Here is a 25,318-nt window from a genome sequence, read left to right as displayed (position 1 = left end):
TTATTACCCACTTAATATACAGAAATTGTCTCTCTGAGTAAGCTAATGTTAATTTTGCTTCTACTAATTATCTTATGGTAAATTCAGTTTTAATGATTACAGGCTTCCCTCGGAGCAGATGTTTCCGGAACAGTTTAGTACTTGCGTTATCTGGCCCTAAACCACTTTTATAACAGTGGGTAACGTACCATATTTTCCTGGAGTCAGTTATAGTAGAAAGCTTTCCCACAGCTGGCTTTTAGAACTCCCACCATGAAAGGAAAGTGGCCTCTCTTTCTATTGATTTGCTCATCTATTGAATTTCCATCCCCGGCTGTCATCTATGCTAATCAGCCGCAGAATATGAAGGTGGAATTGAAATGGTGTTAGAGAAAAGTCAATATTCCTTCCATAGTATCATCTTGGACACCAGAGCTCAAGCGCCAGTCCTTAATACTATGCCAATTTACATAGTTCTACAAGGTAGATGTAAAAACTACTACTATAGAAGCCTGGATAATTATCTTGATTTTGTTTTTAGATGGTTTTACTATGATGAATAGGTACCTACAGAACCAAAGCTGTAAACTGGTATGGTGTGAATTTCAATCTAGATAAATAACTTGCTGAGAAAGCCTTAAGGAATTGTTATTTATTATTATTTATGTATATATCTACCATTTACATATATACCATATATATATATATATATATATATATGCGCCAAATGGCTTTTAAGCAGTTTACAACTGAAAAATCAATAAATAATTAAAAAACAGTGGTACCTGTATTACTTAATTCATTCCGGAGGTCCGTTCTTAACCTGAAACTGTTCTTAACCTGAAGCACCACTTTAGCTAATGGGGCCTCCTGCTGCCGCCATGCCGCCAGAGCATGATTTCTGTTCTCATCCTGAAGCAAAGTTCTTAACCCAAGGTACTATTTCTGTAACCTGAAGCATATGTAATCTGAAGCGTATGTAACCTGAGGAACCATTGTATTATATGATTATATTTTAATTATCACAATTTTAAATAGTTTAATAATAACAATTTAAGTGGTTGAAAAAGCATGAAATCTGAAGTTGAGGTCAGGGAAATGCTTGCCACAGCAGATGTCCCTTCAGGAGCCCGCGGAATGCCAACACTGATGGGGCTTTTCAAATTTCAGCAGAAAGAGCATTCCACCACACTGGTGCTTCCAGTGAAAAAACTCTTACCTCTATGCCTTACCACAAGCCAATAATACTTGGGCCATGGCAAACTAACCAGGTTTAATCAACTGAATGCCTTGCCCTTACCAAGCAGTGAAAAGAAAGAGATTCTTCAGGTAACCTGGCCCAGAGTTATCTCAGGCTTTGCATTGGCTCAGTGACAATAGCCAGTATAGATCCCTCAGCATTGGTGCGTTATGTGCCTGATAAGGAGCACTATTCCCCTGTGATGATCTGCACCAGGTACAGCCTCTGAACAAGCTGCAAGGGAAGTCCTACACAGACTGCATCCAAAGGTGAAGTTACTAAAGTATGTGTCACAGTGGGCAAGTTATCCCTGTCCAGGAAAGGGTAGAGTTGATGCACTAGCCAAAGCTGGTGATAGACACTCTTCACCACAGACACCATTTGGGCCTCCACAGACAAAAATGGCTAAATGTGCCAAAATATATAAGACAAGAACTAATGAGTGCTGCAAGTGTAAAGAAAAAGAATGTATTTTTTACCACATGTGGTGGACTTGTAAAGAGGTAAAGGCTTTCTGGGAAATGATATATAATGAGTTAAAGAAAACGTTTAAAAATACTTTTGTTATAAAAAAAAAAAAAACAGAAGCCTTTTTACTGGGTATAGTGGGTGAAGTGATACCAAGAGAAGATAAAAGACTGTTTATGTATGCAACAACTGCGGCAAGAATTCTTTTAGGCCCAAAATGGAAACAAAAAGAAGTACCAACAAAAAAAGAGTAGCAGATGAAGATGATGGACTTTGCAGAACTGGCGAAGCTGACGGGGGAAATCCAAAACTAGCAATATTTAGCATTCCAAAAGGACTGGAGCAAATTTATATACAATATCTGAAAGATTATTGTAAGCAATTAACATCACCAGCAGGGTTGTCTGAAGACTTGTAATGAGAAATTCTCCACCTTTCTATATTTATTTAAATTTTGAGTTATTTTGTAATGTGTGTAATTAGAATTGGAAAACATACAAAATGCAATGGTATAAAGGCTAATTTTGAAAACCATGAGGCAGGAGGGAAGGAAGTTGAAAGGCTCTAAAGAGCCAAGGATGTAAAGTGGAGTGTTATAATATGAACATATATTATAATATATATATATCCAAGAGCCCTGTTAAATTGTGTGCCTGCTCTTTCAGAGGCAATGCGACCCTATCTATAATAGGCTGAACCCCAAGTTATGGAACTTGAGACCCACTTACCCACAATATATCTGCCTTAGCAGGATTCAGCCTCAATCTAGGCCAACTTCCAATGTTGACTGTCAGGTTTTAGGTCTTATTTCTCATTACAATGGTTATGTTATGCCCATCTACCCTGTTTTACATTGTGATGACCTACAGCATAAGCAATAAGTTTGAAGTGACTTGAATATATTTCCTATATTTTTAGCTCGATGAAATTTAGCAATAGTTTTTTTAAGGATATAAAAATGATGTTACCTGGTCTTTTTTTTCTCGCCAGCATCAGGAGGCTCAAATATTTTGCATCCTCTGCTGTACGATGGCCTAGATAAAGGATACAAATAATAACTCCTCAAAAACTGGCTCTGCCCTCCCATTTCAACTGTGGATGAATTATGGATATCTTGTATGCATAAATAAACCCTTATTCTACAAAGGAGCATTTTGTACATTTAAATTAGTTGCAATTCATCATAAACCACCCTTTGGAAACTGAGCTTGCATGGAGTTAAGTAACAGGTCAAGAAGCCTGAACTTAATTGCTGACATGTATTTTAAAGTTACTTAATAAAGACATAAAATCAATGAACATGTACAGCATTATACAGTGGGCCTCAATCACCTATTTTTAATCCATAAATTCTATTCTGTCACTGTCTTCTGGGACCATTCATGCTGTATACATACATTCTTAAACAGACATATTTGGCTCTACTGAAAACCCGCAAATGAGGTATGCTCTAGCTTAACTCACACCCCAGTATTCTGAAGCCACCATATTTGTACATAAGCCAATCTGTATTGTACATAAGCCCCTCTGAAGTCAACAACATAGCTGATCTCAAATTCAGCAAAGTGATCAGTGAAACGGCAATAGGTTTAATTCAGCTTAATTCCAAGAATTGCAGTTTAATCAGATTGCTCATTAGTGCATTTGATTCCTCCATTCAATTGCCTTCTCGTGCTTTTCAATGTGGTACCTTAAATCTGCACAATGCATTTATTTTTAGATCCTTATGAACTAGCAAGTGCAGAAATGACAGCTTTTGGACTCAACAATGAAAAACTCATATTTGCTGTGTGTTAGATACATAGAGTCATAGAATTGTAGAGTTTTGAGGGACCCTGAGGAGTGTCTAGTTCAACCCCTGCAATGCAGAAATATGCAGCTGTTCCATACAGGGATCAAACCTGCAACTTTGGCATCATCAACTTTGGCATCATCAACCAACAGAGCTATCCTGGCTGTTATCAAATTCTATTGCCCATGTTGCAGGGGCTAATGGAAGTTGGAGTCCAACATCTGGAGCGCCATGTGATTCCCACTCCTCGAAGTACTGATAGCTTATACTAGACATTTCATTGAAATGATAAATGACAGAATTTCACATGAATCCATGGAGAGGAGCAAGATCTCTTGCCCCACACCAAGCCTCTGTATGTTCAGTACAATATGTGAACAAAGCTGTATGAACATACGATTGTATGCTCTGTTCAGATCTTTTGCTGAATGCAGAGTTCTGGGAGTCAATGCAATTGTATCCTAGGAGAAAACCTACCCAACTTTTCCTGATACACTCCTCATTGCAACTTGGTGCTATGCCGAACGGAGGGAAACACTTTCTTCTGTTTGCTGTGGAGTTCGGAGATGCATATTTTGGCATAGTGAGAACTGAAAATGAGAGAGCAGAACAAAATAATCTGGAAGCTATTTATTCTAATATAGCACAAGGGAAAAATATATGGATGGGCTCTGGTTGCTTTACTCCTTGTTAGTACTGGTTCTTATCTCTCCTCTACTCTCTAGAGTTTTCATTAAGGTGGTTCTCGCTCTGTCTTCCTTGAAAAGTCTCTGAATCTTGTTTGAAACAACTAAGCTAGAAGGTATTTCTTTTTCCCACTAATGGGAATCATTTGCAGGCCACCGGGATGGGAGCACCCCACACAATTAATCATATTTTGTGTATTCCCATGTTCTTTGGCAAGAACGGTCTTTCCCTGCACACAGGAAATTTGTTTGAGTGTATCTGTCACTGCAGATTTTACTCCCACCTGAAGTCATTAGCCTTGGATTGTGAAATAATGTTTTCTACAGCAAACAACCTTTATGTCACAAGGAGGACTATGTCTCCAGGATGGATCAGGTGGAATTAATGAATCCTGGGGAACCAGCTGTCCACTAAGGATTACATTTTTTTCTATTAAGGAATATAATACAAAATACACACATTGCCGCATGCTGTTCTTGCATGACTAACAAGAGCATGTCCCATAATCATAAAACCATACTTAGTAGGTTTTTAATTGATTAACGGCTTGATCCCAATACTTGCTATGACCAGCATATTATTATCCATCATTCCTATAGCTTTTAGAAGCTTCACTCATTTATCCAGGCTCTGTTCTGGAAGCTGGAAAGTCCAGGAACCTAACCTGCCAGTAACAGACAGCTTCTGGATCTCGATTTACAAAGTCTCATAAACCTGGTGTGGTAAACCTAGCAGCCGAGTAGACCATTCTACTGAATTAAAATGGCAGAAGAGGACAACAGGTGTCGATTGTCCCCAGTAACTTCCAACTCTAGCATACGTGATTTGGCTCACTGTCATTCTGTTACGTCTGTAAACATGCTCTAGATCAAAAATAGGCTTGTCTGTTTTAGAAAGGAGGGAAGATGGGCATCAGGAAATAGTACAAAACAATGCATTCCTGTTGGACTGTCACTAAGACCTTGGAAATATGCTTAGGTTGCCTAGATGTTGATGTCAATTGTGCATTTATCCTCACTACAGCTCTGTGAGTTAGATTAGCCTGAAATAAGGTGACTTTTCCAGTTGAGGGATTTGAATCTGGAGTCTCCATTATCCACACAGTACTCTATGCACAGTATCAGATCTGCATCCCCTCCCCCCAGCATATAATAGCTCAGGCATCCTAAAAGGTGCATCAATTTAACATCATAAGAACATCACAAAATTATCTGAGCATCACCTTAGCATTTAATACTGGCTATTGCCCATGTTGCTAGATTCAAGGAGGGTTAACGGGTACTGCTACGTTCAGTGCCTGAACCACTATGGAATTGGTCTGATTTGTTGTGCCCTAATTCCTTAAATATTTTGGCCACCTCATGAGAAGAGAAGACTCCCTGGAAAAGACCCTGATGTTGGGAACTTGGAGGGCACAAGGAGAAGGGGACGACAGAGGATGAGGTGGTTGGACAGTGTTCTCGAAGCTACAAACATGAGTCTGACCAAACTGTGGGAAGCAGAGGAAGACAGGAGTGCCTGGCGTGCTGTGGTCCATGGGGTCATGAAGAGTCAGACACGACTAAACAACAACAACAACAATTCCTTAAAGAAGAAACAGCTTTCTCTCTTTTATGTTGCCTCCACTTAATCATTCAGAGTTGTATGTTAGCTGTTAGCCCATCTGAAGTTAGGGTTAGTCAGATATGAAACGAAGAACAGCATCCTGCTTAATCTCAATGAAGTCAATGCATAGTCCTAGGATTGTTGGAGTGGCCCACATGAAGTATGTTTCTCTTATCCATGTGACTGTGGACTCAAAGGAAAAGAATCTGAAGAGGCCTTATGTGAGATTTACATGATACAATCATAGCTAGAGATGTGTGAAACATGCTTAGCTTTCACTCATCAAATTGAAGATTCTGTGGTTTCCCTCAGAATTCCTCAAGTGCTTCGCCTGGAGAGGAACTTCCACATTTGCTTTGAATTCCATGTGAATTAGATGTCTGTGGATGTTCAGAACTCCCCAGACGAATTTATGCTAATATTACTGAAACTCTTTTTGGCTTCCCTCAAAATTCTCCAGATGTTTTCGTGAGTGGAATAACAGCTCTGCACCCCTCAAAAAAAAAATCACTTTAGGAGAAACTTTTCTGGCAAACCAAGTAACAAGGGCAGGGACATCACACAGATGAAACTGTGCAGACTACACCAGAGACTACACACCATTGCCATGTTCCCCTAATGCTTACACATTCAACACACATCAGAAGGAGTTCCATGCTTGAAGCAACGGGTGTGTAGTGCTCCTCTAAAGGAGGAGGGATGCTGGCCCAACAGGGAGTTCTACATGAAGAGAAACCGGGGTCTTTCTTTCAGCCAGAATTTGCAGAAACTAAGTTCCGGCACCTCTCAGGTAGGCACCATTGCCATTATAAGAGAAAAAGGGAGGCCTTCATGGTGAGTTCCAGGACCTCTTTTCCTAGAAAAATAGCACTGGAGAAACGTTACATTGCTGGCCCAAACTAGGTCACTGACTGGCAGCAGCTCTCCAAAGTTTCAGAAAAGGAATCTTTCCCAGTCTTGCCTGGTGATGTCAGAGATTGAAGCAGATGTTTTAGCACTGAGCTACAACACATTCCCATCATCATGTAGCTAGAACTCACAGATATCAGGGGAAAGTCACTACTGGTACAACAGCAGGGTATGTGACTTGATTGCACAGCCCCCAAATCCAGTCTTTTTATTTATTTATTTATAAATAATAAATAATAATAATAATAATAATAATAATAATTTATTTAGACCCCACCCTCCCCAGCCAGAGCTGGACTCAGGGTGGCCAACACAAGGAGAAGGGGATGACAGAGGACGAGATGGCTGGACAGTGTTCTCGAAGCTACAAACATGAATCTGACCAAACTGCGGGAGGCAGTGGAAGACAGGAGTGCCTGGCGTGCTCTGGTCCATGCGGTCATGAAGAGTCGGACATGACTAAATGACTAAACAACAAGGGAACTGTCACTAGCTTAGCATAACCTCTCTCTGGGAGAAGAAACTTGCCTTTTATCTTCTCCTGCCTGTGTATTAGCATTATTGCCCAGGAAAACTGTCCACTCAGCTATCAAAAGATTTCTCCCAAATAACATCAACGCGTATGCTCAATAATCCTTACTCCTGAGCATGTGTAGAGGGCTACTTGCTCTAAATCCATACACTGACTGAGCTGCAACTTGCGGGGAGGGTGCCAACATCTTTCACACCCCCTTTTTCTTTCTGAATATGGAGATTCAGCGAACAGTAATCTCAACATTGACTGAGGATTAAGTAGATGGTGAGAAAATGGAGAGCCCCTTGTACCCAGCAGTCCTTATAACTGCTAATTTACTGCATGATGCTAATTAAATGAAGCTGGCTTCATAATAGGAGTGTATGGTGTCTTGAGTAGGAAAGCTGTTAACATAATTATATCTGTTACACAGGGGGTGTAGCAGATTGCAATTATTAGAGAGCTGTGTGCATTTTGGCTACTTTACTTATTGTTGTTACATTTGGGGCTTGCTTTTAAAAGCTCGCCATTCCCAGATATCATATAAACACTGCATTGAAAGCTTTTCCTTCTTTTCTTTCTAATTGCCCCATGTAAACCTTTTTTCTTTAAAAAAGAACAAAAAAGACCTTTCTCTCTCCTGCTCAGCTTCCAACTGCAAGTCATTTTTAACCATTAAATTGAAAGAGGTGATTGTGGGCAACTTGTCAAGTTGAGCTTACCACAGCTTTTACCTTGGAAACTACGAAATATTTAAGTCACATGCTGGACTCTGTATTAAATGTTTGGGCTGTGGAAACAAAATCAGGTGCTCAAAAATCCACAGTGGGCTGCCACTCGATCACCCGAAGGTTCAGTTAACTTTATTAGCACTCTACTTTTCCCAGAATCGTCATTTTCATAGGCTGTAAAACATTCCAGAACCTATCCGTTCTCCTGAACATGGGACTTCAAATGCAATTTCAACACAGCAAAGCTCAATGACAAAAACAGGCAGATCTGGGTTTCAAATCTCATCCTACACTTCACAGAAAGAAAATAATAATTATGGGATAATGTTCACGGTGGAAGAATGTACAAGGCAGTAAACAGCTCATGCAGTGATTACAAACACTGAAGTGGTACTAAAGTGTTTAAGAGGCTTGCTGAGAGTTTTGGTTGTGGATCTCAGATCTTAGACACACACAAAAAACCCTTACAAAACTGTTGAAGGGGTAGTATACAAAGCATACTGTTTCTTAACCTTTGCGATGAAGAAGACACACCTTTTCATACAAATTTGCAACTCTTCTCTCCCCATTCCATCCCATTTACTGTCATTTCATCCTGTTTCCTTGGTATTGTAGAGTTTGAAGGGACCTTGAAGGTCAGCTGGTCCAAATTTCTGCAACGCAGGCATCTCAACTAAATCATCCATGATCAATGGCCATCCAACCTCTGCTTCAAAACTTTCAAGGAAGCCAACCACCATCTGAAGGAGTCTGTTCCACTGTCAAACACCTCTTATTGTTAGAAAGTTCTGCCTGGTGTTTAGTTGGACTCTCATTTCTTGTAACTTGAAGCCATTGGTTTGAGTCCTACCCTCCGGAGAAAACAAGCTTGCTCCATCTTCCATGGTTTCGCCTTCTCTAGGGCTTGCTGATCGAAAGGTCGGCGGTTCGAATCCCCGCGGCGGGGTGCGCTCCCGCTGTTCGGTCCCAGCACCTGCCAACCTAACAGTTCGAAAGCACCCCTGGGTGCAAGTAGATAAATAGGGACCGCTTACTAGCGGGAAGGTAAACGGCGTTTCCATGTGCGGCTCTGGCTCGCCAGAGCAGTGATGTCACGCTGGCCACGTGACCCGGAAGTGTCTCCGGACAGCGCTGGCCCCCGGCTTCTTGAGTGAGATGGGCGCACAACCCTAGAGTCTGTCAAGACTGGCCCGTACGGGCAGGGGTACCTTTACCTTTAGGATTTAAAAACCTTTTCTCCTTTACTTTCCTCCCACATTTTCTCTTGTCCAGCTCTTCTTTTATTATTTGCTTATGTCAGTATTTAATCTGCCCTGTCCTGAAGGCTGTGGCAGGAAAAGGCTTAAACCAACAAGATCAAAACACCCATTAAATATGAAATATGCTATGTTATTAATTAATTAAATTTTCCTCTGCTGGCTTAACCCATTAAAACTCAGCAGAAATGAGGCTTTTTATGTCTAGGCTCAGGGCCAAAATATATGAGGCAAGCAATTCCACAATTCTTCCTCCTATGTTATTTTTTTAAAAAATAATAATAAATGAATAGCAGCCATGCAGGACTTAAAATTGGAATCAGATAACTACAGTAGCCGTGTAGTGGCTACTGAATCCCTCCATTTCCTGCCATTTGTCCACTCAAAATCCTCTGCTCCTGCACTGACATGCTTCCCATCCACAGGTGAAGAAGGATAAAAATGGGAATCACTTATGATGTGGTTATAGCACTGGGGAGAAGCAGATGGATGTGATTTTGAGTGGATAAACAAATGAAAAAGTGAGTGTGGGGGACTCTGTGGCAGCCAACAGGGCTTGTTGGGCTTTACCTATGTTGTTCCATCCTCTTCCCCTAGGAACTTTAATAGTTGTTTCCACTGGAAGAACTGTGAGGGGAGAGTAGCTGGGGCAACTCAACCAGATGGGTGTGGTGGTATTATTATTATTATTATTATTATTATTATTATTATGAACTTCCATAAAGGAGCTGCTTATAGACTTGACCTATTGGTATGCTCCATACTTAGGTAAGTGTTTGTGTCTGTTAAATGAATTCTTAATAGTTGATTTTTTTTAATGTAAAAGTGATACTGTATGCCACATTATATAATTGTATTACAGTACTTAGACTCTCATGTTTGTGTGAACAGCTCTGAGCACAGATTTGTTTGTGGAAAATGTGCAATATAAATAAAATTATGGTAGTAACAAGGACTAAAGAGTTAATCTGACCATTCAAACACAAGCACACACATCACACTGGCCATTCAACCCAAATTTTAGCCTCGCTCAGCTTCTTCTTTGTTAAAAAACAAAACAAAGTTCCAGGTGAAATAATCATTGAATTCCTCGTCCCACAGGTTTTAGCAATCAGAATAATGAATTGGGAAAAGATATCTCTAAGGCATAGAACACAATGTTGGAAGACATGCCTGTCATGAGACAAAGGTCCTTGAGAGCAAAAGAAGCAGTAAGGCCTACAAGGCCTACACAATCATTCAAGCCTAAGCCTGTTAACTGTTAACAGCAAACTGCTAAGTCACTGTGTCTCGTGACTCATCTTGGGTGATGACTCATTCTCCCTATATAAAAGTAGCCAGCCTCTCTATGTGCCTCACTCAGTGCTTGTGTGTCTCAGCCAGTGTGTGTATCTGTATTGTTGTTGCTATGTAAAGCTAAAGTAGACGGGGTGGCTCCAGGACTCTAGTTAATCAGTAACTAAGACTACGCCTCTGTGAAGAGTTAGATAGCTGCTATGAGCACTCTGTGTATGCTCTTTAACTAGGCTGTTTCTGAACAAGTTTATTTTCTTCAGTAAAGTTTTATACTGTTTATGAAGAAGACTCTGCTTTGATTAATTTACTTCTGTGCGGCAATGCCAGTACTACGGCATTGGTGTCATGTGCTTTTTGTAAACCTTGCCCACTAGGGAGCTGCATTCTGCACCAGCTGAGGCTTTCCAATATTCATCAAGGTTGCTTCACGCAGAGCACATTATAGTCCTGCCATTATCTTGTGTACACTCCATTAACTTTAGATCTACCGTCTTTATCAAGTGAGGTTTCACTTGATCACATGGATTCTTCTTAGGGGGTTTTCAAACTAAGCCCATCTCTCGCTTCCCTCATGTGCAGAATTATCGCCCATAGAAGTGGATAAATTACTGTCAGTCCTTGGAAGACGGCGTCAAATGTGAAAGCTGTGTTTTCCCTGCCTTCTTTGGCTCCCAATGGAATTGAATTTAAAAGACAGTGATAGCCAGTAATGGGTGTGCACTTGGAGATGGGGGCTTACAAGTTTAATGGCACAGGGAATGGACAAAGCAGGAGGCCATGGGAGGAGAAGCAAGAGTATGTAGTTCTCTAGCAAAGTGGGTCGAATACTGGAGTGGTGGACTTGAAGCATATATTTAAGGGCTTCAGTTCACTTGCAACCCTGGTTGGGTTAGGATGTCTACTGGGAGCTCTCCCTGGTGCTGAAACAACTGACCTGCCTTGCTCTACCCCAAAGGTTCCTCCTCAGGGTACAGTTCTAGTCTCACACTTTATTTATGATTTTGAATTCATAGTCAGGTCTTCAACAGTGCAAGCCATGTATTACCATGAAATTGCAAGGTGACATTGTATTTTAAACATTTTTTGATATTTTCAGTAAAAAGTAAGCAGGAAAATCATTTCCTCTGTATAAACAATTATTCAGCAGCATCACATTATACTGGCTCTAACATAACTCTGGGGTTAATAATAATAATAATAATAATAATAATAATAATCCAACTTCTGAATATATAGAGGACCACGTTTTCTTCTTTTCCACTTCAGGAGCCAATGTGGTTCCTAACTGTGCGCCTTTATGGTTTTAACTATTAGAATTCACCCCATGCTGGTAGCTAATATAATCATGTAATCTAATCCATCAAATATAATTTTTCCTATCCTCAGTCATACTAATGGTGCCTCCCAATTTAGTGTCATCAGCAAAGTTCATTGGCACATACCTACTTCCATCTCCAAGGTTTTTTAATAAAAATATATGGCTAGAAGAGTTCCCAAGGGTGATTCTTTAAGCACTCTCTCCAACTCAAGAGTGTGCCCTTCAGCATAACCCTCTCTCATCTGTCTTTTAACCAGCTTCTTATTCATTCTGCTATACGTTTAGTAACCCCACCCCATCTTTTTTTATTTTGAGTAGCTATTAAAATTTGTCAGTTTCTTGTCTGAAATCCCATCAGACTAAATTGACTGCACTTTCTGTGCCTAAGCAGGGGGGGCGGGGGGGGAGAGAGAATTATTTTCTTTTTAAAATAAAAGATTTCCAATTACCTTGGCATAATCAACCTTTTGTGAAACCATACTTTGTTACATCATGTGATAAATCACATCGTACCGTGTTTTCAGTAATACTTCCATGTAATTTTTGATGCCTCGCATTATATTTCATTGAAGATGCATTAACAAATGTGTGATTTTACCTAAATTAGTTCTATTCCTTTTTCTGGGTCAAGGTGCCACAAGCACTTCATTTCAACCTTGGACCTGAAGATGGCTTGTTGCATCCCATGTTTTAAGCTCTCGCAAATAATTCCATGTTCTATTCCCAGGTTGACTTCTGGAATTCCTTCATTTGCTCCAAAGAGCTTACAATGGCTTAACTATGGTTTCCCTTCCAGAAAATTCAGGAGCAAATGTGCTTAGCTGTATCAGTAGAACCATATTATGTGTCCTCAGATCATTCTGTGGTTCAACCTTTGAACAGCAAAAAGGCACACAGATACTGCTCCCATACAAGCAGCTTTTAAAACTCACCTTGAGTTTCAGAAGCAGTTGAAAGAAATTCAGCTGCTTTTCAAGAAAGTTTCAAAGCTAATTCGATGAATCATGGTGCCCTCCGAAAATACTTTTGTTTGCACATGGAGATGTAGATATGAATAATGGAAGTAATCTAGTATCTGAAAACTGTATTAGGATTATGACAGCTTTGGGAGGGGGGAGCTGTGAAAAGTAAGCCGAAGGCCCCTTCTATAATTGCATACCCAGGCAACTCTACATTTGAGGATCAGGACAGCTGTTCTTTGATCCCATTAGTCCAGACATGCAAAAAAAAAAAAAAAAAAAAAAAAAACCCTTTAGATGTCTAAGCTGAAAATGTAGACGAGACTCTGCTTGCAGGAATTGCAGACCCTCCAAGTGTCCCTATTTTCCAGGGACAGTCCTGGATTTATAGAAGCCGTCCCAGTTTCTGATTTGATCCTGCAATGTCCCGTTTTTCCTTAGGACCTCCCTATTTTCATTGAAGAAATGTTGGAGGGTATTGTAGGACATCCCTATTTTCATCGGAGGTTATAGAATTATGCAACCCCTAAGCCATGGAGATAAGTAACTAAGCAACCTTTAGAAGACATTTGAGGGCTACCCTATATAGAGAAGGTTTTTATTGTTTAATATTTTATTATATTTTTATGTTGGAAGCCACCATAATAATAATAATAATAATAATAATAATAATAATAATAATAGGCATCCCTATTTTATTAGAGAAATGTTGGAGGGTATGCAGTTGGTCTAAAAAGCAAGATCATATTGTAACCCGTTGAGCAATTCTGTAACATACACCCAACTTTCTGATATGGATTTGAGAGCTTTCTGTAGAACAATCATCATCATCATCATCATCATCATCATCATAAAAAAATTATTATTTATATCCCGCCCATCTGGCTGGGTTTCCCCAGCCACTCTGGGTGGCTTACAACAAAATATTAAAATAAAATATTCTATTAAACATTAGAACAGGGGTTGCCAAGCTCTTTGGGCCAGTAGGCTCATTTGGATTTCGGGAAAGTGCCTTAGGTGCCAGTCACAAAATGGCTGTTGTGGGGTGTAGCATAGAACAAATGGCTGTCACATTTAAAAGAGAAAGAGAGACGGAGGACCAAAAATTATGCAAACATGCCGCCCCATCAGTGGAGGGAAAGGCATCTGCATCAGCCATGAACATGCTCACTCACAGAGAGAAGCTTTAAACATTCCTTCTCTAAAGCAATGGTGAGTGTTCAATCCTGGTATCCAATGAAATGTGGGCACATTTAATGGGATGTGTTCAATGCAGGAAGACCTGTGCCACTGCAAAGAAGATGTGCAAACAGAAAAGGCATTAAATGATCAAGCACATCAGACAAAGCTTTCCTATCTTCTCGCATCATTTCAAACAGAATGCTTTTCAAAAGAGGCAATTCACATGTGCGCTGTGAGTCATGTACCATCAAGAGATACATGCACGTGTGAATCCGCCTTAAGCCTTTAAGAATACGAGAGTAGTGTTGCTTGACAAAGACTATTTCAGCAATTGTTAACAGTCAAGAAAGGGTGAAATTGAATTAGTAAAACATCACTTCAAATTTCTCGGGGAGGGGTAATAATAAAGTGTGCTTCTTTCTGTAATGTAGGGAAAGATGATGTTAACCTATTACACTTTCTGGACAAAATAATTTGTAGTCAGCTCTGCTACTTGTAAGTGCCTAATTTATTTAAATATACTGTACTGCCAGTGTCTCATTCAGCTTAGATGAGCGTAAGCATTTATCCTTAGATTGATTGTGCTTAGTTCAACGTCCAAGGTTGAACTAAAGCTCACCAATGCATCTGAATTCCAATTCTTAAGCCAGTTTTGGACTACTACTGTAATTCCAGTATAATGAAGTGATAAAGAAGATTAATGAGACTTACTTTGCAGCCAAGAAAGACAAAGCAAGGAAGGGAGGTGGGGATGGGGTCATTGATTGACCAAGAACTAAGAAGACTGAAGTGTGAAGGTTGCTGGAAGACACGTTGTAACACAAAGCAGTCTCTCGGATGGTAATGCTTGTTAATAATCATAATGATCTGGTTAACAAATGGAGAGTTACCCATGTCTAATTATTGTTGTAGAAGGCGAGTATTAACAAATGGAGAGGTACCCATTTTTAATGACTGTTGTAGAAGTATTGGCACCAGAGTCAGAGTAACTACCTAAGTAGGGCTATGAACACATTAGCAGCTTAAAGCACGGCCGGGTTTTCCCTTGTCCCTGCTGTGTTTCAAGTGATCGTTATACACTGTTGATGCACATTATCTGATTTGTTTCCCCATCCGTACAACCACCCTGAACTCCAGTTCAATGAAGCTGTCATCTGCGCATGTGCAACAGCTGTCTTAAGTGTGCACACTTCAGCTTAAACACAGCTTACGTTTTCAAAACATATAGAAGCAGGCTGAGGGGGACAGGGAATGCTCAAATTGGAGTATTTTTCAAGAAACTTCAAGATGCGTATGGGTTGCAGTTTACGTCATGCTGTACTTGGCGTTACATAGACCAGATCCATGCACTTTTGGAGAAAACTGATTTTCTAGATTCATTTCAATTGGGGTATAGGTCTGGTTTTGGCACAGAAACTGCTTTGGTGGCCCGGTATTATTACCTCTGTTGGGAGAGAGTCAGGGGAAATGTGTCCCTGTTAATTCTCCTCGAACTTCTCAGTGGCTTTCAGTACTATTGACCATGATATCCTCCTGGAGCAGCTGACTGATTGTGGCATGTCTTTGTGCTGATTCCAGTCCTACACCAGATGGTGATGCTTGGGGGGTGCTCTTCAGCCCCATGGAGCCTTCAATGTGGGGCCCCTCAGAGTTTGATTTTATCCCCCATGCTGTTTAACAGCTACGTGAAACCACTGAGTGGGGCCATCCAGTGTTTTTGAATATGTTGTCAACAATATGCTGATGACACACAGCTCTACATCTCCTTTACATCTGCAGGTGTGGCAGTGGATGTGTAGGACCATTGTCTTGCCTCAGTAATGGACTGGATGAGAGCCAACAAACTTGATCCATTTAAGGAGGTTCCACTATCTCCTCCCCTCTCTTCTCTCTCACAGACTTCATTTCTTGTTTCAAACCACATGAAGTTTTCCCTTGAGAGCACCTCTGTCTCTGGCCAGCTCACTAGCATTAGAATAGTATTTACTAGCCTGATAAGTAACTCTGGGGGTTCTATGTTCTGAATAGGTATTTCAAAGGGACGGGTGGGAGCGCTGGATTAATAACACTACCTTGTGAGTAATGAAAGAGACCTTTGAAGCTCACCCAATGGTGCCCCCATATAGAAATCTCAAGTGTTGTCCATACCTTACTGGAACACAAAGTTCACAACTCCATGAGTGTAGTGTAAGCTCACATAACTTTTCTGCAGTAAAGTGTAAACAAGAAGAACAAGAAGAAAGATCCAGCACAAGTGAATATGGAGATCTTATTAATTAATTTACCCAAAGTTGCATTACTGTAGCGACAGCCTATAGGCAGCTAAGGAACTCTGCTGTAAAATCCCAGTGGAGTGGAATTTTATTCAGAACTCACTGTAGAAGTGGCTGGTGAAACTGTCCCAGATTAGCAGGTTTGTAATGCCATCACTCTAAAATGTCTATTTATAGATTAGGGATTGGTGGTGTTGGGGAATTTACAATTCTTGATATCAGACGTTTCTGGACCTACACTGTGCCAAATCACCATTTTATTGCTATTTGAATACCTTTGTGGTTTTCTTAAGAAGGATATTATTATTTTTATATCCTAAATTGTAACATATCTCAAAGTTGTGTTTTGTTAGCTGCCAAATTTCAGCCTCAAAACAGGGAGGGACCCTGCCATCTGTTTACCTGTTCAGCACTAGATATTCACCCATAAGTCTATAGGTTAATGGAGGATTCGACTTCCCTCCTGCCGAGAATTCCACATTCTCGAGCAGGTGATTTAGATTCATTTAAAGTCCACTGACTTGATGCCGTTTCAGCACAGTTTATTAGTTTATGAAGCTGAACAAATAAGCCTTGTAGAACAAAGACAAAGAGCAAGGATTTTCTTGCAAAAGCAGTGGATCAAGAGTTTAGCGATTGCTCCGGCTACTGGCAACAAAATACGAAACACTTCAGAGGACCTCGCGAATAACAGGTTGACTGAAAATGACTGCTCTGCTCCAAGGCTGTAGCAGATGTTTGGAAAAGGGAAGCATTCCCCCTCTCTGAAAGAGCAGAAAAATATATTTCCATTTAGAAGTTTGTTAATTCTCTCCAGTTTTGAGGACACACCGTAAGTGATCATAGAGTTGGAAGGGACCCAAGGGTCATCAAGTCCAACCCCCTGCAATGCAGGAATCACAGCTAAAGCATCCATGACAGATGGCCACCAAAGAAGAAGAGTCCATAGCCTCCTGAGGGAGACTGTCTCACTGTTGAACAGCTCCTACTGACAGAAAGTTTCCCCGCGTGTTTAGTCAGAATCTCCTTTCTTGTTATTTGGTTTGGGTCCTACACTCCACAGCAGAAGAAAAAACAAGCTTGTTCCCACTAGAGCCAGTGTGGTGTAGTGGTTAAGAGCGGTAGACTCCTAATCTGGGGAACTGGGTTCGCGTCTCCTCTCCTCCACATGCAGCTGCTGGGTGACCTTGGGCCAGTCACACTTCCTTGAAGTCTCTCAGCCCCACTCACCTCACAGGGTGTTTGTTGTGGGGGAGGAAGGGAAAGGAGAATGTTAGCCGCTTTGAGACTCCTTAAAGGGAGTGAAAGGCGGGATATCAAATCCAAACTCTTCTTCTTCTTCTTCCATGTGACAGCCCTTAAGATATTGAGATGCTAAAGGCAGGTCACCAAAATACACATGTATAAATAGATGAATGTGTACAAAATGATACACATGTATAAATAGATGAATATGTATAAAACTGCTTTGAACTGAGCAAATTTAGTCCATCAGGTAAACTAAATAGCCCTTGATATGCCTCTGCTTTGTAGTATTTTGACTAATGAAATTCTAGCTTACGCCATGCAATGGGCTCAAAGTGCAATAACTAAAAAAATCTCCATAAACCCAAGTAAATAAAACATACCCTACCAAAGTCTCATCGCCAATTAAAAGCTCAGTTTGAAATATTGGCCCTTCAACTTCTTGCAAAGCATTCTACTGTTACCAATTAGCAGGTTCAGCTACCACCCAGATTGCTATATTTCTATACAGGATGTCACACACATCTTCGAATGTACCAATACAATGATCTATCCTAGTCTCCAGTTTAATGGCAATGCTGATTCAATTGAGTGTGACTTTGAATTTAGTCATCTTGCTCTACCGCACAGACAGCACACAGACAAGTTTCCCTCAGCTCTGCAGAAATTAACCACACACTTCCCTTCTTTTATAGATCCCAGATATACAATGCTCATTAAAAAGTGTAAGGCGTTTGCCTTACATTTTTGAAGCAGTGCACTTTTCAGAGTTGCCAACTTCTCTACTGCAACCCTGTGCTTTTAACCATAGCTTTGTCCTGAATACATTATCATGCGATGCTGTGATTGCATAAAGCCCTAAATAACTTGGGAGCAGGATATCTAAGAGAACGTCTTATCCGCTAGGCGCTTGCCCTTTCACAGCAATCATCTATGGGGTTCTCCATATGTGCCAGAGCTTTGTTTCATGAAGACATGGACTGGGTCCTTCAGTGCTGTGGATATGTTGACTGAGAGCCAGTGTGGCATTATGGTTAGAGTGTTGGACTAGGACTTGGGAGAGCAGGGTTTGAATCCCCACTCAGCCATGAAGCTCACTGTGTGATCTTGGGCCAGTCACCATCTCTTAGCTTAACTTACCTCACAGGGTTGTTGTGGGATGAAATGGGAAGGAGGAGAACCATGCACACCACTTTGAGATCCTTCAAAGTGTATATAAACGTAACAAAGAAGAACAAAAGGCAGCTTCAGAATTCTCCTCGGAGAAATGCTTTTATTTGCTTTATTTTTACTGTTGCCGTACACTGCTGTGGTATATGCTAATGTTTAAAGGTAAAGGGACCTCTGACAGTTAAGTCCAGTTGCGAACGACTCTGGGTTTGCAGCACTCATCTCGCTTTACAGGCCAAGGGAGTCGGCATTTGTCCACAGACAGTTTTTCTGGGCCATGTCGCCAGCATGACTAAGCCGCTTCTGGAGCAATGGAACACCAACACCAGAGCAGCGCATGGAAACGTCGTTTACCTTCCCACCAGAGTGGTACCTATTTATCTACTTGCACTTTTTGGCGTGCTTTCAAACTGCTAGGTTGGGCAGGAGCTGGGATAGAGAAACAGGAGCTCACCCCATCACACGGATTCGAACTGCTGACCTTCTGATCAGCAAGCCCAAGGCTCAGTGGTTTAGGCCACAGCACCACCCACGTCCCTACTAATGTTTAGGGGCCTATAAATATTCCAATAAATAAATGATGTGCAGCTCCTGTCAGGAGCTAAGCCTACACTCGAGAAGGACTCTGGCAGAGACATATGCCTGACTGGCATGTTCTCTCCCTCCTCGTTGATTGTTCGGGAGCTTCAAAAGCTTTCTTCTGCCCGAACATCACAGCGACCAATGCCAACCGACACACTTAGGGATCCACAGAGTTTGCACAACTTGCATGACAGACCTCAGCAACTCAGCATTTTGGCTAATCCACTTTATTTACATATAAACACACACGGAGCACTGCAACATGGCTCCCTCTCTCTCTAGCATCAGAGAGCAAAGAGAAAAGGAACAAAGGACAATAGTCCCACTTCACAGAACACAGTAACACAAACATCCTGTCTTCATCACTTCCCACTCTGTGGAGTCAGAACATACACCATCATGTGAAAGACAACAATCCCATGACTGCAATCATGGAGCAGGAATTCTAACAGCTCTACATCTGGAAAAACTTAGAATCATAGAATTGTAGAGTTGGAAGGAACCCTGAGAGTCATCTAGTCCAACCCCCTGCAATGCAGGAATCTCAACTGGTTACATAGCAGATGGCCATCCAACTTCACTTTCTGATTTCTACAGATGGAAATTAAACCTATGAGAGCAAATCATATTTTCATTCCTGCTAAAACAACAGATTTTCTTTTATTTAACATGGTCGTTGTGTATGTTTATAAAACGTATTCCCCTGAGAATGAGTAAACTGCTTGCTAAACCCCAGATATGCTCTGGGCCATTTTTTTTCAAGCGCATCTTTAAACATGCATCCCAGCCTTCGCATACGACATTCTTTCACCTTCCAGGACTGATGTTTGGATAAGCAGATTTGGACGGAGGGTTGCAGCTATTCAATATTTACCCATAAGGGCCCGTTTATGCATGCAATTCTGGATTTAGTTAGATCTCTGCTCTTTGAAGCAGTGACCTGAACCCATGTATCACTGGGAAACTGCATTTGCTATTTCCATCCTCAGAATTCATGAGAGAATTAAATTAATACAGAATTTGGCCTCCGAATCAGATGCCTGGCATTTTACTTCTAGCAGTGGAAATGCATCTTGCCTTCGAAAAACCTAATCAGAACAACTAATCCCCTTCCTAGTTTCATAACAGTTTCATATCACTGAATAGTACTTGTACTTGCGCTTTATTTTGCCACAGTTGCTAAGGGAACAGCGTGTCATTAAACAGAAAACTCTGCCTTAGAAGCAGACTAGAACAGAACACAGAACAACATGCAGCACAGAGTGGTTTATACCTGACCTTTCTAAAAGATTTCTTGGTTTTAAAAAAATTAATAAGGTATGCTCCCTATTCAGGTCTATAATGTCATTCTATTTCCTTTTCACTGTATACTTACTCCCTTGGGATCAGCTAAATAATATTGTACACCAGAAGAAAGAAGTTAATGACCCGAGAAATAACTTATTGAAGTTAGCTTGACACAGCAGTTAACTTCAAGAAACTGGATAAAAGGGGGGTCGGTCATCACTGGAAGATTTTTACAAACCTATCTCAACATGCAAAATACAGGATTCACATACCTGCCAACATTTCTCTGATACAAATAAGGACTTCCTATTCTGTCCTCATCTTCATCATCATTTTATTATTTATACCCCACCCATGTCACTGGGTTGCCCTATCCACTCTGGGCGGCTTCCAACATATATAAAAACATAATAAAACATGAAACATTTCAAACAGGGCTGCCTTCAAGTGTCCTCTAAAGGTATAGTTATTTATCTCCTTGGCTTGGGCGTCACATAACTCCATACCCTCCGATGAAAATAGGGACATTTTAAGGAAAAGCGGAACATTCTGGGATCAAATCAGAAACTGGGACGGCTTCTGTAGATCTGAAACTGTCCCTGAAAAATACGGACACTTGGAGGGTCTGGATTCAGGCCTTGTTAATGATATCATCCCATTTTCCTTGTTCCTCTCAAACCTTTGTCAGAAAATAAAATATTATGGAGGTTCATCATGGATCATTTACTCAAAAGAAGTAAACATGCATTGCCTCTCACACACTTTGATATATGTCTGCTTTTCTCAATGTGGGAATGAATATTCTCACCCAAAGATATCACATACATGTTGCCCTACATTCTTGATTCTGTAAATATTTCCTGAGTGGGAATTATAATGGTGTTTTGCACAGCTAATGTCTGCTTCAGTCGGTGTGCTTTCCCAGATCTAATGTTTATAATATATACCACATTCCTGCTTCCAACAAGATATACACATTTATGGAAGCTCACACTTTTCTGAGTGCCCCGAAGCTGCCCTTGGTGAAAGCTGGAGAATGAAAGGGAGAATTAGAAGCCACCTGTATGTTGCCTCGATCACTGGGCTATTGAACATCTGCCATAATTATGTTTTGGCAGGCAGGCCTCCAAAGCATCCCTATTCATGGAGGTACTTCAGTACTTAAGCCTCATCAAAGTAAATGCATATCTGGGTTGGAAAGGATTTAAGCACGTGATTAAGTGCTTTCTTGAATCATGACTTATTGTATTTGATCATCCATGGTAAATGGAGGTGAATTAAACTTAGCACTATTTATTCAAGGTGATTTGAGTCATTGCATCTGAAAACACAGACACTGCTGAGTAAAAGACAACTTTGTATCACCTACAGAAGAAGATTGCATTCCCTCCATCTGCCTTTCTTTGTCCCGTTAGGGTTTTTTTCTTTCTTTCATGTCCCCCCCCCCCCTTCCCTGCTTCATTTTCTCTAATGGTCACTGGAAGTCAAGGGATGTTTCTCTACAATTTTCTCCTTCCTTCACTAGTCTATTCCAGATACCTTCAGATATTGAAACTTTTGATTACACTTCCATGACAAGCAATTCTGCCTTATGCACGTTTACCTATTGCCCCACTGTATTCAGTGGAATTTACTTTTTAGCAAGTGTAGGACTGCAATATGGTCTATGAGGGTAGGGATGGGGATCCCCAGACCCGGAAGTAGCACTTGGAATATTCTTCTCTGGCCCTCAAGAGTTTCCCAAGGCAATGCCCGTCCCTAGGCTACCTGCTTCTTTCCCAGGTCTCATTCTTCACCAGCTCTGCTCTGTGCTGTTCTTGAGTGTTCCTGGGTGGTAGGAATGTATCCTTAAGCTGAGATTGTTATCTATGCTTGCCTGACTGGAATGTAGCCTATATTGCAAAGAGTCATATCTGGCTGTTCCACTTGCTTTGCCTTTGGCCCGGATCATCACTGGTCCATGACTCCTGGAAAGTTGCCCATGAAACGATATGGCTGTCAGACTTCAATGAATTTTCTGCAACTGCATTCAGGCAGAAGGGGCAATGCTCTAACATGCTCAGACTATCCCTGGCCTCCTTCTGCATGCCTGCCAGAGCCTCCTTCCCCCCAGTCTAGGAGTGTGACTAGTTCCACCTCTCTCTCACACACACAAATGCAGGAAGATCTTTATGGGCAATAGGAAGTGTTACCCATAAAGAAGCAGTATTGGAGGAAAAACAGAGGTCATCAACAGATGCTGTCAGAATCCACCTTACCTACCAGCGACTCAGTAGAGTTCCAGATACCTGTGGCCCTCCAGATGTTGTTGGACTTTAACTCAGCCCCATCCAACACAGCCAAGGGTGAGAGGATGGTGGGAGATGCAGTCCAACAATATCTAGAAGGTCAAAGCCCCCCCCCCCCAGCAATTGTATTTGTTCTGGCCAATGATCCGGTACACCAATGGCTCAGCTGAGTGGATGGGTCTGATCTGCTTTGGCTTCGCTTTCTTTGCCATCACTTTTGGTTCTGGCACAACGTGGGGAGCAAACTCTTTCCCACTTGGTAGAGAATCTCTCCTTTTGCAAATACACTCTGGTAAAGAGTGGGGGAAATTTTTGTTTTCTGGTTCATTGAGGGGTGCAGACAGAATAAAGTTGCATTGAGCAGCAACTTGTCACTTAATTCTTTTGCTGGGGTGTAAGGCTAGGGAAACACTTGCTTCTTATAACCATATTACACACACTTCAACATTTCTCTGATGAAAATAGGGATATCCTATTCCTTGTTGTTGTTATTATTGTTGTTGTTGTTGTTGTTATATTTATACCCCAACCATCTGACTGGGTTGCCCAAGCCACTCTGGGTGGCTTCCAACATATATAAAAACATAATAAAACATGAAACATTAAAAAACTTCCCTATACAGGCTGCCTTCAGATGTCTTCTAAAGGTTGTATACTTAATTATCTCATTGGTTCAGGGGGCACATAACTCCTTACCCTCCAACATTTCTCTGATGTAGCGGGACATTCTGGGGTTAAATCAGAAACCCTGGATAGCTTCTGTAAATCTGGGACTGCCCCTGGAAAATAGTGACACTTGGAGGGTCTGATTAGAGATTAGTTGCCTGAGATTGCGATTATGGCTTTCCTGAGGACACCTAGCCTAGATGTCACGATGAAGTGAGCCTGGAATAGATGCATACTTCATGCTCTCAGCACTGCACTGCATCAGTTTTCAGCAGTGGTCCTCCGATCAATTTACAGTTGCCCTCAACACACTGGGTCTTTTTCAAGTCAATAAATTATTCCCTTGAAACCAGTTTGGAGATTTGTCTCTCCCTTTTTGCTTTTCTGCCATTTTTGGTGTTCCCCTCCGCCCCTCCCCACCACCCCTTTCTGATTGATTAATAATATCCTTAGCAAGATGTTGCTGTTCTTCCCATAGGAAGAAAGAAATTGAACACATATCCAATTATCTGTCCCAACAGTGAGACAGAATCTACCCAAAGCATAGGACATGGCAAGTACAGAGTAAAGAAAGCAAAAAGGGGATAAATATTGAATTGCAATAGGCTCTGTATCTTCAAGGCTGTCATAGGTCACTAAGGGATTACACAGATAGCAGTGTCACAAAGGTATAACAGCAATGGCAATGCACTAATCTATGCTTTAGGCAGCCCAGTGGCCTTAAACGAAGAGGGACAATCAGCTGAATTAAAATTCAAGTCACCTTTATCACCTATTGGAGATTTTTCACTAGGACCAGGAACCAAAACTGTCATTTTCCTCCCAGAGCTGTTGCTTGCTTTCATTGAAAATATGGTGACAGCCTATAGTTCATTTGCAAGATGTCTATTTGCACAATTTAAACAATTGTGAATTGAAAAAAAGCCTACCCAGATCAAGTTAGGCATACAAAATATAAGTGACATAATGAATATCTCGAGGCATAAGATCTCATTGAGTTATTACTTCTTCATCCCTCTACCTCCTCTATCTCCCTGTCTTTTTCTGATATCACAAACAAACCCATTATCTATATTCTTCAGCAAATAAAGGATAAAGTGACTTATCAGAAAGTCTCTCGTTGTGATGTTTACTGTTATCAATCAGCAGCTTTCACTCCATTTTATTTGATTTAGATACAAAGTCCTTGTTTTGAAGAGACATTATCATTCTGCTTTAGGCTCCAAATTGTGCTTCTGCCTGTAGATTATTTTTGTTTTTTGCTGAGGCTTGATTAATTCTTATGTTCTAAACTATTGTCTTCATAATTTTCTCTTTTGTGAGCAAAATGGGGGAGCAAACAGAATGAACACGACAAACGATTTTAAAAGGAGAGCCAGACATATAAAGCATTTTAACAATGGATGAATCATATCTTCCACAATAGAATAATTAACATTTATTACAAAATACTTAGCTTAAAACGGAAGGAGCAAAGCTGATAAATAAGAAGTGCAAAGGTGGCACGTGGTATTAAGGAGAAGATAGAAGAAGCTCACTAGAACAAGTTAGCTGAACAATCATATTGTAAATTTATATTTATTTTGGCTTGCACTCCATGCTAAATATCTGGTTCATAGTAGAGAACAGCAAAACTTAAAAGACTGGAAATGTAAATACCTTCCTACTCCATATGAGCAAGCCACTAAAGCCCTGCCAAATGGAAAGGTTTAGACTTAGACTGCTTCCAAAACATATTCAGATTCAGAAATCAGATGAAGCTCCAGGGAAAAGATGCTCTAATCTTCAGGCATGGGTCATATCCTTCACATGGGGGGGGGGGAGTTGTATTGAACCCATGAGGTTAGTTAGAAATAAATACACACATGCTA

The 25,318-nt window shown here is 40.9% G+C and overlaps 1 long non-coding RNA gene across 1 annotated transcript; it reads right to left on the bottom strand.

Moving 5' to 3' along the window:
* Window positions 1-2,661: 2,661 nt before the first annotated feature.
* On the bottom strand, window positions 2,662-25,250 carry LOC310660197. Its single transcript, XR_014503297.1, has 3 exons — window positions 25,107-25,250; window positions 3,957-4,069; window positions 2,662-2,721 (listed from the first exon to the last, which is right to left on the bottom strand). It is a non-coding gene; the product is annotated as an uncharacterized lncRNA (long non-coding RNA).
* Between the last annotated feature and the right edge of the window lie 68 nt (window positions 25,251-25,318).

The sequence above is a fragment of the Podarcis tiliguerta genome (assembly GCF_965153285.1).
Source record: "Podarcis tiliguerta genome assembly, chromosome: 11".
Classification (NCBI taxonomy): Eukaryota; Metazoa; Chordata; class Lepidosauria; order Squamata; family Lacertidae; genus Podarcis; species Podarcis tiliguerta.
Note: the sequence above shows the minus strand (reverse complement) of the source record. Positions and strands in the feature narration are given on the sequence as shown.